The sequence below is a fragment of the Ochotona curzoniae genome, unplaced genomic scaffold, assembly GCF_017591425.1.
Source record: "Ochotona curzoniae isolate NIBS_2020 unplaced genomic scaffold, NIBS_Ocur_1.0 contig_1071, whole genome shotgun sequence".
Classification (NCBI taxonomy): Eukaryota; Metazoa; Chordata; class Mammalia; order Lagomorpha; family Ochotonidae; genus Ochotona; species Ochotona curzoniae.
Window position 1 is genome coordinate 12,207,307 of NW_024464939.1, and position 12,060 is coordinate 12,219,366.

Consider the following 12,060-nt stretch of genomic DNA (forward strand, 5'->3'; position numbering starts at 1 on the left):
CAAGCCCGGGAATTGCTGTCTGCTCAATGCTACCAAGCTAAAGACATTCCTAGCCATGGAACAGGGTTACCAGCCTCCCGAAGTATGGTTTGTGCAGCTGCAGCAGGCAACTCATTGAATGGCAGCCAGTTATGGGTAAGATGGACTAGGCACTGACCAACCTAAGACAGGGACTCCATCATGCTACAGAGATTCCCAATGATGGGTAAGGCTGATAACCTGAGAGTCCACAACCTAAGACAGGCACATTCAAGTCTGCTTTAAAACAAAAAAGGGGGACCTGTTGTGGGCTAAGGAGTTGAATAGTGCTCGTTAGCCTGGGCAGGAACAGGAACTGGGCTTGTGGCTAAGAACACTAGACTAATTGGACTCATCTGTATCCAATATCCTGCTATATGAGGATGCGGGGGGGGGGTGGTGAGGGGAAGATTATATAAGGAGAGGTGAAAGAGCAATAAAAGGAGACTTCACAGAGACTTCCACCATCACTGGTCTCCTGTTGGTGCTTCATCCCCAGACCCTCTCCGTGTCCATGTTGCTGGCTCTGCTGCTCGGAGCATGTGTGAAAGGCAGTGACAAAGTGAGAGGGAGAGAGTTTTCTCCTCTACTGGTTCACTCCCCAAATTCCAGTAACAGTCCTCAGTTAGGGCCAAAGCCTGGAGCTGGGAACTCCATCCAGGCTCCCATGTGGATGACAGGGGCCCAATTAGTTTAGCCATCACTTGCTCCCTGCTAAGGATAGCATTACCAGAGAGCTGGGGTAAGCTAGACGTTACTATAGCATGCAAGGGTCTTAACCAACATCTTTTTTTTTTTAATTAATTACATTGTATTATGTGACACAGTTTCATAGGCTCTGGGATTCCCCCATCCCCTCCCCATATCCTCCCCCATGGTGGATTCCTCCACCTTGTTGCAGGATTACATTTCAAATTCAGTTGAGAGTCTTTCATTGCAAGCATATACCAAGCAAAAAGTCAAGCATCTAATTGTCCAGACAAATTCAATGGTTTCTTGGAGAGATCATCTCTAGTCTGAAGGCAGAGCTGGCAGAATATCATCCTGATTAATTAAAAGCTCCAACTTAACATCAATGACAATTTACAACATTATAGAATTGTCATGGTATTAAGTAACCAATATGTTACAAGATGCAAGTTCTTTACCACATCCTGTGACTATTTCATTGACATTTTGATTTTAGTTTATATGCAACCAGCTTCTATACACCTTAAAATGGCTATAGGGTACTATTCAACTGTCTCGTATCTATCCTCATTTTAGTATTAGTAGTCCATAGTGTTGAAGCATAATTCTACTGATCCTGGCTGATTTTAGGATAGTCTAAATTGGCTTATAACTCTAGCAAGGCATATGTCAACAGTTGAGGTGTAGAACTATTTTAGGAGGGGTGTGTAGACAAATCTTCCATTCCCCAGTGAGTAGTATCTAATCTCTGTGTCCTACCTCGTAAGGTATATGTGAATCCACGCTGACTGTTTCCTGTCTGGTTCTAAGCTTTCCTTATTCTCTGTCTATTTTGATTTTGTTGTTTGTTTGCTTTTTGGGGGGCTCTGGAGTGACCCTGATGGTCATTGTCAGAGAGGATGGGGATCCAAAGTTGGAACTAAGTAAGGACCGGAGAAAGCTCCTCTGCCAAGTCCCGAAGGAAGTTTGCTGCTCTTCAGGGCTCCTAGCTCTTAAGCAACATCTTAACTGCTATTCCAAACCCCCACACACACAACTCCATAGCTCCTGGGCAGACTTGCTTGTTCAGTTCAATGGTTAAGGAAATCCTGAGTATTAGCTATGTGCCAACACTGCAGAAGGAAGCCTTGAACCACTTCATGCCAGCTGATGGTTCTATTGGAGCATGATGCTCATCATTTTATGGTCCTTGTACCATACTGCAGCAATTTTTATACTATCTGTTCTTCTTCTCTCTCAAACATGTGAGATCCATGAAGACAAGGATCCAATCCATTTCCTTCCTGCTTTCTTGCCTGCCTTCCTTTCTTCCTTCCTTCACTGTAGTGAGAAAGAGAGAATGGTCACAACTACTGTTGCTTCACCCCTAAATGCTCATAGAGGCTAGGGCTAGGCCAAAGTCAGAGTTGGGAACTCAGTCTGGGTCTCCAATGTGACAGTGACCCCAATGCCTGTTCAGTCACTGCTGCTTTCCAGACCTGCATCAGGTGGAAGCTGGAGCTGGTGCTGGAGTAAGGTGTTGGGTCCAGGAGCTAGAGCCAGGGGCTGGAGCTGGAGTTGGAGTTAGGTGTTGGGTCCAGGAGCTAGAGCCAGGGGCTGGAGCTGGAGCTGGAGTTAGGTGTTGGGTCCAGGAGCTAGAGCCAGGGGCTGGAGCTGGGCACTGGAACCAGGCACTGGAGCCAGGAGCTAGAGCCAGAAGTTGGAGCTGGGCACTGGAGCTGGGCACTGGAGCTGGGCACTGGAGCTGGGATCTGGAGCTGGGAGTTGGAACTAGGCGCACTTATGTGAGATGTATGGATCTTAACCATTAGGCTAAATGCCTGTCCCACTTCCTGTTTTATTTATTTATTGTTAAAATTTACCTTTATCATTTTATGAAACATTTCCACAGGCCCTGGGATTTTTCTTACCCCCCCTCCCTTCTCACTTAGTTCCCCTATACTATTACTGTAGTATAATTCTTTATAAACAATCATATGTCCATCATTGTGGGCATGGACAATGGAAGAGAGTCCAGCATCCTATTGTCAAGATATAGCAAACAGTTTCTTGGGAGTCCATCTTTGATCTGGAAGTAGAGATGCATACTGCATAGCATCTTCATATTTGGACATGATAATCTCCATTACGCAGTTACTATACCTCCCTTTAAATTGAAAGTCACAATACAAAATCAACAAAAGGAAGAAAAGAAGAAATTAAAAATGCCATGAAGTTAAATAACATGCTATTGAATGACTAATGTGTCACTGAAGAGATGAAAAAGAAAATCAAGAACCTTCTTGAAGAAAATGATGCTACTGTGTAATCTGAGTCAGTGAAGAATTTAATCAGAAGAAAGTATTTTGAAAAGATGAAACTAAATTTAAAAAAAATCAAAATTCATAATATATAGCTTCTGCTTATCTTTTTTGGTGAGATGTCTTCTGCAGGCAACAGCTAAATTTTTTTTTAATCTAGTCTACTAATCTATGGCATTCGATTGATGTGTTTAAGCCATTTGCATTCAGGGTTAATATGAATGGGTAATCATTTGGTCCTGTCATTTTAGCAGTGGGTTGCTAATTGATTTAGTCTTCTCTTGTTATTTTACTGGGATGGGCTTCCTATTTGCCTTTGGTTTTGGTAGGTGCTATTCCTCTTCTCTGTCAAGAGAATATCTTGAAGTATCATTTGAGGGAAGAGGAAAATTTTTAACTTTTCTTTATTGTGGAAGAATTTTATTTCATTTTCAAAGACAAAGGAAAGCTTTGCTGGGTATGTTATCCTTGACGGACAGTTTTTTTTCTTTTAGAATCTGGAATATGCCACTCCATTCTCTTATGGCCTGTAGAGTTTCCTGTGAGGGTTCTCCTATGAGTTTAATTGGCACTCCTTTGTATGTGAATTGATTTTTTTCATGTGCACATTGAAGGATCTTTTCCTTATGTTCTATTGAAGAGAGCTTGATGATCATGTGTCTTAGTGAAGATCTCTTTTGGTAAAGCCTGTTGGGAGTTCTGTGTCCCTCCTGGATATTGTTTCCCAATTGTTTCTCTAGAATAGGGAAATTTTCCTTTACTATTTCATTAAATATATTTGGAAAAACCAGTTTCTTTTCTGTATCTTCTGTGACTCCTATAACTCTTATATTTGGCCTCTTAATAGTGTCTTTCAATTCTTGAATACTGTTTTTGGCCTGATCCAGCTCTGCTTCCAGCTTTTTGTTTGCTTCCCCATGGTGACAGGAGATATCTTCTAATTCTGAGACTCTTTCTTCTGCTTGCTTCATTCTACTTTGGAGACTATCCACTATACTTTTAATTTACTCTACTGTGTTCTTAATTGATTTGCTTTACTGCTCCCTTAAATTCTTTGAATTCTTGCATGTGCTTCTTATTTTTGATCAGAAGCTTTAAAATGAGTTTTCTGAATTCTGTGTCCCCCGTTTTCTCTATGTCTTCCTCAGTTAACTCTGAGGTTGGCAAAGAGTTTTGCTCCTTTGCAGGGGAGTTTTCAGTAATATTCATTGTGCCTTTGTCTCTTCTTTTGCTCTTGGTCATTGTACTTCTGATGATCAGATTCTTCTCCTTGGGGCAGGTTTCTAAGCTCTGTCACCCACAGGTCTAAAGTTCGATTTTACTTATTGAAGTTGGTACACAACTCTTTGCAGCCAATTATGCCACTCCCTCCAGCAAGTCCCAGGTCTGGCTTCTTATGTTAATTTTCCACCGTGGTCTCCACAGCCTCAGCCCCTGGCTCACCAGTCTCCACCTCCTGTGATACCATGCTGAGGCTGCATTGTTGACTGTACAAACTTTCTCCCACTTCTGACTGGAACAGTTCCCAGGATTAGGGAGACATCAGGTGTCCTATATAGCTAGGTTATGGGTGGTGCTGATCTTGCCGGAACCTGTTGGCTGTTAGGTATGAGGGCCACACAGACCTATTTTGACCTGTACAATGCCTTAGTCAGTATTATTTTCCTGTGGGACCAGTGTAATGCACTGATCTCAGTGAATTTGCTCCCAGCTCAGTGTATGCACAGCTCACTGTTGTCCTTTCAGTCTTTAAATTCTTTGCACACTGTACAAAGTGGTGCCTGATGTGCCACTGCTAGAGTTCTTGATCTGCTGGCTGTCAGGTCTGAAGGCTACTCAGACCTGTCTTGGGTGGAACCTACAGGATGCCACATTGTTGCAGTTCACTGAGCCAGAAATGAGTTCACTCCCAGCTCAGTGCATGTGCAGTAATGTCCATGGCTTTTGCCTTCCTGTACGAAATGTCACCTGATTCAGCTCTAGGGGACACACTGTAAAATCTCCCCTGTTCTCCTCCCTTCTTCCTTCCCTAGCCTCCAGTATGGGATCTGCTGCTCTATCTCTGCTCCTGTCAAATCAAACAGACCAGCAGGACACGCAGTTCTTTGACTGGGTTCACTTCCTAAACTCTTGTTGAATGCCCTTTCCCACCTTATTGCTGGTGTTGTTCCAGCTGCCAGTGCAGTTCAGATCACTGTTAGCTGTATGCTGTTGGGGTATCGGTCACTGCAACACCACACCATTGTGTCTGCTGCTTTTCTGTGTGTCAGTCTCCAGGTGCCCCTTTTCTGCTGTTCTGTCCTCTCCTATTTCCTGGAATATGCTCTCTCTGCTTCACAGTGGCTAATATTTTTGCATCTGTTTCACTGTTTTGATATATTTTTTAAGCATGTCACCATCTAGATAACCTCAAAGGTGAGGACCAGCTTCTATGTTTAAATGCAGGCATGAGTTATTAAGAACATGAGTGGAATAAGGAAAATCAGAGGTATTAGCCATAAGTGGAAGACATGTAAAGGGAGCAGACACTGTGGAAGAAAGAAGTGGGTAGAGAATGGTTGGGCCATCTTTCTCGAATCTGCAAATGCCTGTGCTGGAGCTTTAATGATTGCTTGTTGAGCAAATCAATGCCTTGGCATCAGCTACCAGAGAAAAAGTGGACTGAAGTTATCATGGTGAAACTTTGTAGGTTCTGCAAAAATTTTATTCAATTTTTTTTTTTTGTCCCATGCTAGGCTAAGTTCTACTGGTGTTCTTATTGTGTCACAGTCCTGCTTATTCTTTAGTGTATTTATTGTATCATTTAAAGACACAATTCATTGATTTCCTTAGGTTTAACTTGTATCTGTTAAGGTTCCAACTATGAAGCATGTGTGGAAAAAACCCTCTGAAATTGGAGTTGTTCATCTAGAAGCTGTAGCTTACTATAGTAGTCTCAGTATAAAGCCTATTTGTGCCATAAGGTTCTGCAGAGCCTGGAGCAGGGGAGGGAGTCCACGGTGCAGGTGCCCTGGCTGGAGCAGGGGAGGGAGTCGAAGGTGCAGGTGCCCTGGCTGGAGCAGGGGAGGGAGTCGAAGGTGCAGGTGCCCTGGCTGGAGCAGGAGAGGGAGTCCACGGTGCAGGTGCCCTGGCTGGAGCAGGGGAGGGACTTGAAGGTGCAGGTGCTCTGGTTGTAGTAGTGCCTGGAATCCCTCTGACTTCACAGTGCCCTGCCATCTGCAACCCCTGGACTCTGGCTTTGAGGCGGCCCCCATTCCACCAGAATGTGCAATGCACGACTTTCTCTAGCTGGGTTTCTTCCTCATCCCAAGTGCCTCTGATCTTGCTTTAAAAAGACTGTTCGACATTCTGGACTTTTAATAGTATGATGGCTCTCCATTATCATAACAGAATTATTTTATCCATAAATAACTTTTGCTGCCATTCTCTACTTTCTGATTAGAAGCAATTTAGATGATTATTCCCAGTCCACGTCTTGATCCCAAAGGTGATTTCTCTTTTTGTATTTTAAATTTGTCTCCTCTAGATTATTTATAGTATGATTTAAATAAGGGGAAATTACCCTTTGCTTTTAGAATTTTAATGAAACATAATTATCAAAACATGTATATCTGCAATTGTTATTTCTGGTTTACCACATAAATATTTAAAAAGTTGTTATTCTGTCCACTCTGATGTACTTCATCCAGACCATCCCAGTGAGTAGAAATCGGTTTGTTCATCTCTTAACATTATCTTTGGATGGAGTTTTGTTTACTATCTGGATTTTTAAAACATTGTTATTGGTCAAGTCTGTGCACTGTAATTGTAAGGCAGGAGATGAATCAGATCATTAAGATGATTTCTGCATTCCTCTGTCTTTATTACTAATTCCACAAATGTTTGTTAGGTTCTTGCCATAAACCAGTACTCTATCAAAGTTTGGAAATAACCAGTCACAGTATTTGCCAAAGCTAAAGGCAATAAAGTTGCCACATTGTTTAGGAGGCTTTAACACATATTAAAAACATGTGTATAAATTGTTCTAGGGAAGACAGACTACCTTGTTTTTCTTTTTTTCAAAAATTTATTTCACTTTTATTGGAAAGGCAGATTTACAAAGAGAAGGAGACAGAGAAAGATCCTCCATCTGCTGGTTTCCTCAAATGGCTGCAATGGCTAGAGACGAACCTGTGCAAAGTCAGGATCCAGGAGCCTCCTTTGGATCCCTAATGTAGCTCAAAGTCCCAGGCCTTCCTCCACTGCCTTCGAAGACCATCAACAGGGATCTTGGTCAGAAGCAGAGTAGCCGGGCACAAACTGGTATCTATATGCGATGCCAGCACTTGCAGGTGGAGGATTAGCCTGGAAAGCCACCGCACTGGCCCCAAGACTATCTTAAGGATCATGAGAAATTCCTGAAACATTTTAAGTGGATTAGTAACACAATCAGATTTCAATTTCAGGCAAATTTTGGTAAGAGTATGTACACGATTAAAGGTGGGCATTACATTTTGCAAAATACCGCCCTGCTTCTGTTACAGAGAAGACTGTTTCTGGAGCAATGCACCTGAGCTAGTGAGAGCAGATGGAATTGAACATAGAAAAGGAAGGGCTAGCTACAGATAACTCATCTGAAGAAAAGGCCGAGTGTAAATCTGATAGAGACGGATGTGTTGGTAGGAACCTCAGGAAATTATTCTCTAATGGATTAGTTTTCTCAGTGGGAAACAGAACAATTGCTAAGAAAGTTGGAAATTTGAGGAGGCTTAAGTGATTGGAAGGATAAGACAATAAAATCATTGTGTGATTGCCAGGAAAAAATGAAGGGCTTGTTTAAAACTCATGTTTGTGAGACTAAAGAGATTGGTTAGCATAGCTGTATGATTTTTGTCTAACTATACTCATTTGCGTATGTCAGGACATGGTGTCGTGGTTGGACCAACTTGCGAACACCACAATAAGAGAAACAGTTGTAGGGCTATGTGAAAGGCATCACAGTAATCAAATGATTGGAATGAAGCTGTGTAAGGACATGCTGATGGTAGAGTGTAAAAAATGCTGAATGAGCCTGTCAATGAGCTGGGAATCCCAGTGCAGCTGAAGGGAAGTGGCTGGCAACAAAGGTGGCATGCGCAGACTGGAGCAAAGTGGGATTGTGATGATCAATAATGACAAGGCCGAGGGGATGACGGTGGGCCAGTGCAGAATCTGGAGGCCTTCTCCATGTGCGTATTCTAATGACCATCCAGTAGGACAAAAGGATTAGAGCGGAGGAGAGTAGCTATGAATGACCGTGAACTGAGAGAACAGGACTATGAGAAGTGCTTTCATAGTCTGGGAACGTGGCCTTTGGAGTGGGCGTTTCAGGAGGAGCAGAGAAAAGAAAAACTGAGGAGATTTAAAAATGCTTAGCAAATGCTCTGAGTTGGGGAGCAAGGACATTGCAGAGGTAGAACTTCAATCCTAAGTCTATGTGCTTGACCCACACAGTAGTTTGTGCAGGATGCTTTGAGGACATTTAGGAAAAGTGGCTCCTCTGCTCTATGGGGCAGGGAAGGTCAAGGTGAGTCCTGTAGGGAATGTGCCATGTGGGGCTGCTCCTGCATATGACTTGGCCAGACTGTGAGTTGTGTTGAGCTTAAAAACTGTGAAGTCCCTGGTGCTGGTGAGAGCAGTTTCCTTGGAGAGGAGAGAGAAGATGGCAGGTGGTGGGAAAGGTACCACAGGCATCTTCTGCTTGAATGTACAGAAAAAAAAATAAAGCTCAAGGATTGGGAAAAAATAAACAAAAATGCTGTGTTTTATTTGCCAACCTGAGTCATTAATGTTAACCTGAAAGTTCGTAGAGAGATTTTGTTGGATTTGATTAGGCCTTTGAAATAGACATGAATTCTGGTCCATTGGTACATGGTGAACCCTGCCAGATGAGGGGGAGGGAGGAGCTGGATACAACTCAAAACAGAGGGAGAAGGGATAATTTAAATTATTGTGTGTTGAATACAAGTGGCCCAGCTTAGCATCTATCATTTAGATTGCAGACTGAGTAGATGTTTTATTTAATGGATATTTATGAAATGAGGTTACACTTACTATAAGTAAGATTGAAAAGATTTTTTGAATACCAACTGAGTGAAATGAACGTTACATATTATTCCATTTTAGTAAACCCAAGTCTTTGCTTGCATGGAAAGCTTCTTGGTTATCAGAATTCATATAAAATAATTAAAAAAAACATTAATTCTCTTCCCCTTTAAAACACTAGGAGACTGTAGTTATCATAAAAATAAGACAATGAAGAAATTCAACCTGCCTTGTAATATGGGAACTGTTTAATGCACCTTACTCCCAACATCATGGCTTTAATTGGGTTCCTTGGCATTTGAAATTGAAGTGAATAGATGATCTGAAAGTTCTTCCTCTGAAACTGTGGAAATCTTCAAAATTCTTTTGAGTTTCAGTATGTCAGAGATGATGTGGTTGACTGAGAAGCCTGTTGGATGGTGAAGAATTTTTATTCATTAGCATTTATTTATTTTAAAAATTATTCATTGGTACTAGAATTACAGTGCAGCAGGTTAAGCTGATGCCTATGTGGGCAATACCACATAGGAGTGTTGATCTGAGTCCCAGTTGCTCCACTTCCAATTCAGCTTCCTGATAATATACCTGGGAAAGTGGTGGAGGATGGCCCAAGTGGTTGGTCCTTGTCACCCAAATGGGGAGACTTGGATGAAGCCCCTGGTTCGTACCTTCAGCCTGACTCAACCCTGGCCATTATGACCATTTGGGGAATGAACTAGTAGATGGAAGAGTCCTCTCTTTTTCTCTCCCTGTCTCTGACCCTGCCTTTCAAGTAAATATGTATATCTGAATAGGATAACACAAAATTATTATTTATTTGAGAGGCAGAAACAGAGTGGAGACATACACACACACACACTTCATTCACATAGAAAGAAGTAACGACAGTATCTTCAGATGACCATTCATGCCCCAAAGGCCTGTGAAAGTGGGGCTAGATAGATCAAGGTGAAGATGGGAGCCAAGAACTCAATTCCAGGTGGCAGGGACCCACCATGCTTTTTTAGAGTGCACATAAGGAGGAAAGTAAAATGGAGATCAGGGTAAGGACTTGAACTGAAGACTTGGGTACGGGATGCAGGCATCCCAAGTGGTGTCAACTGCAAGGCCAAACATTTCCTGTTCACAATTATTTATTGTCCAACAACAGACAACCACAAAATTCAAAAGTAAAACCAACAAGAGGGCATTTCTCAGTCATGCTATGTGTCTCTTGCAAATGTAACTATGCCCTCTCTGTTTTATTCCAGGCCACAACAGCAGAGGGCAGAAGGGTATGGTAAATCACGGATTTACTCTTAAAGTCTCCCTAAGGAAGAAGTGCATGTTATTTCTGGTCACATTTCTGGGTCAAAGCAAATCACACAAGCATACTTAATTCCAAGAGTGGGGAAAGTGTTACTCCAAGAGGAAAGCAGACAGACACATTTAGTCAACAACACGAATGATGTTGTTAACATTAACTTGATGGCCACCAAGTGGAAAGTCTCCTAGTTGTCATTAGCGCTGTTTGGGAAGTGGACTTGTACCACAGGAAACACATTCTCTGTTTGCCCTCCAGGTTTCTCTGCTCATCTTGCTTCATCCTGCTCAGCCTCTCTGAGGTTGACTTGAGGTAAGCAGAATTAGCTGAGCTACCGTGTCCTGTGATTTCTCATTGGCTTTGGCCAATGTGAGTCCCTGGCTAGAGACTGAAGACCATGGGAATAAAGATATGCAGATATTTGTTCCATAGATCCTTTGTTGCCTGCTGCCCATGGTCAAGGCTGAATTCAGAATTTGATAGCTCCGGGTCCCAGGTGGTCTTGCACTGCTGCTACTGTCTCCAGGGAAGGGTTGGAAATGGTTTCTCTTTGTGTTTCCCAAGTGCTTTACTATCCTCTGTTGTTTTCATTTGCACACACCCTTGCTGCAAAATTGCCATTGCATTAGCTTCCTTGACATCTCTGTGTTATGCTGTGTGTTTCCTTCCAGGATCCTGACCACTGTGGTGAGCAGTAAACACTTGGGGATTCTTGGGTCCCAGACTCAGTGGGTATCAAGCAGATTGATACAGCTGTTCATATTCTAAGCAGGGCATCCCCAGTTCCCTGTAGATGTGGCCAACCAGAATAAACAAACAAGAAGGGCCCAGCGCGGTGGCGCAAGTGGTTAAAGGTCCTCGCCTTGCATGCCCGGGATCCCATATGGGCGCCAGTTCTAATCCCGGCAGCCCCGCTTCCCTTCCAGCTCCCTGCCTGTGGCCTAGGAAAGCAGTCAAGGACGGCCCAAAGCTTTGGGACCCTGCACCCCGGAAGAGGCTCCTGGCTTCGGATCGGCATAGTATCGGCCTGTTGCGCTCACTTGGGGAGTGAATCATCGGGCGGAAGATCTTCCTCTCTGTCTCTCCTCTCTGTATATCCGCCTTTCCAATGAAAAAATAATAAAAATAAATCTTAAAAAAAAAAACAAACAAGAAGTCTTGCACTGGGGACAGGGGCAAGGGCCAAGTGGAACAAGGGACTGGGAAACTTCTTTAGGAGCATGTAACTTATTTTTTTAAGGATTTATTTATTTTTTAATTGGAAAGTCACATATACAAAGAGGAGGAGAGAAGAGAGGAAGATCTTCCATTCGTTGATTCACTCCCCAAAGTGGCCGCAATGGTTAGAACTGAGCAGATCTGAAGCCAGAAGCCAGGAGCTTCTTCCAGGTCTCCCACATGGGTGCAGGGTCCCAAGACCCTGGGCCATCCTCAACTGCTTTCCCAAGTCACAAGCAGGGAGCTGGATGGGAAGTGGGTCCACCTGGATTAGAACTGGGGGCCACATGGGATCCTGGGTTCTTGCAAAGCAAAGACTTTAGCTGCTAGGCTACTGTGAGGGGCTTGTAACTTCCGTTTAAGAGGATCCACTTTTAGACCTGAGAAAGGGAGATACTGTGCATTACCTGGGACCCTGGATATGGTGCTCAATGTTATTACTAAATTAGAGGCAGATTTTGTGTCTTA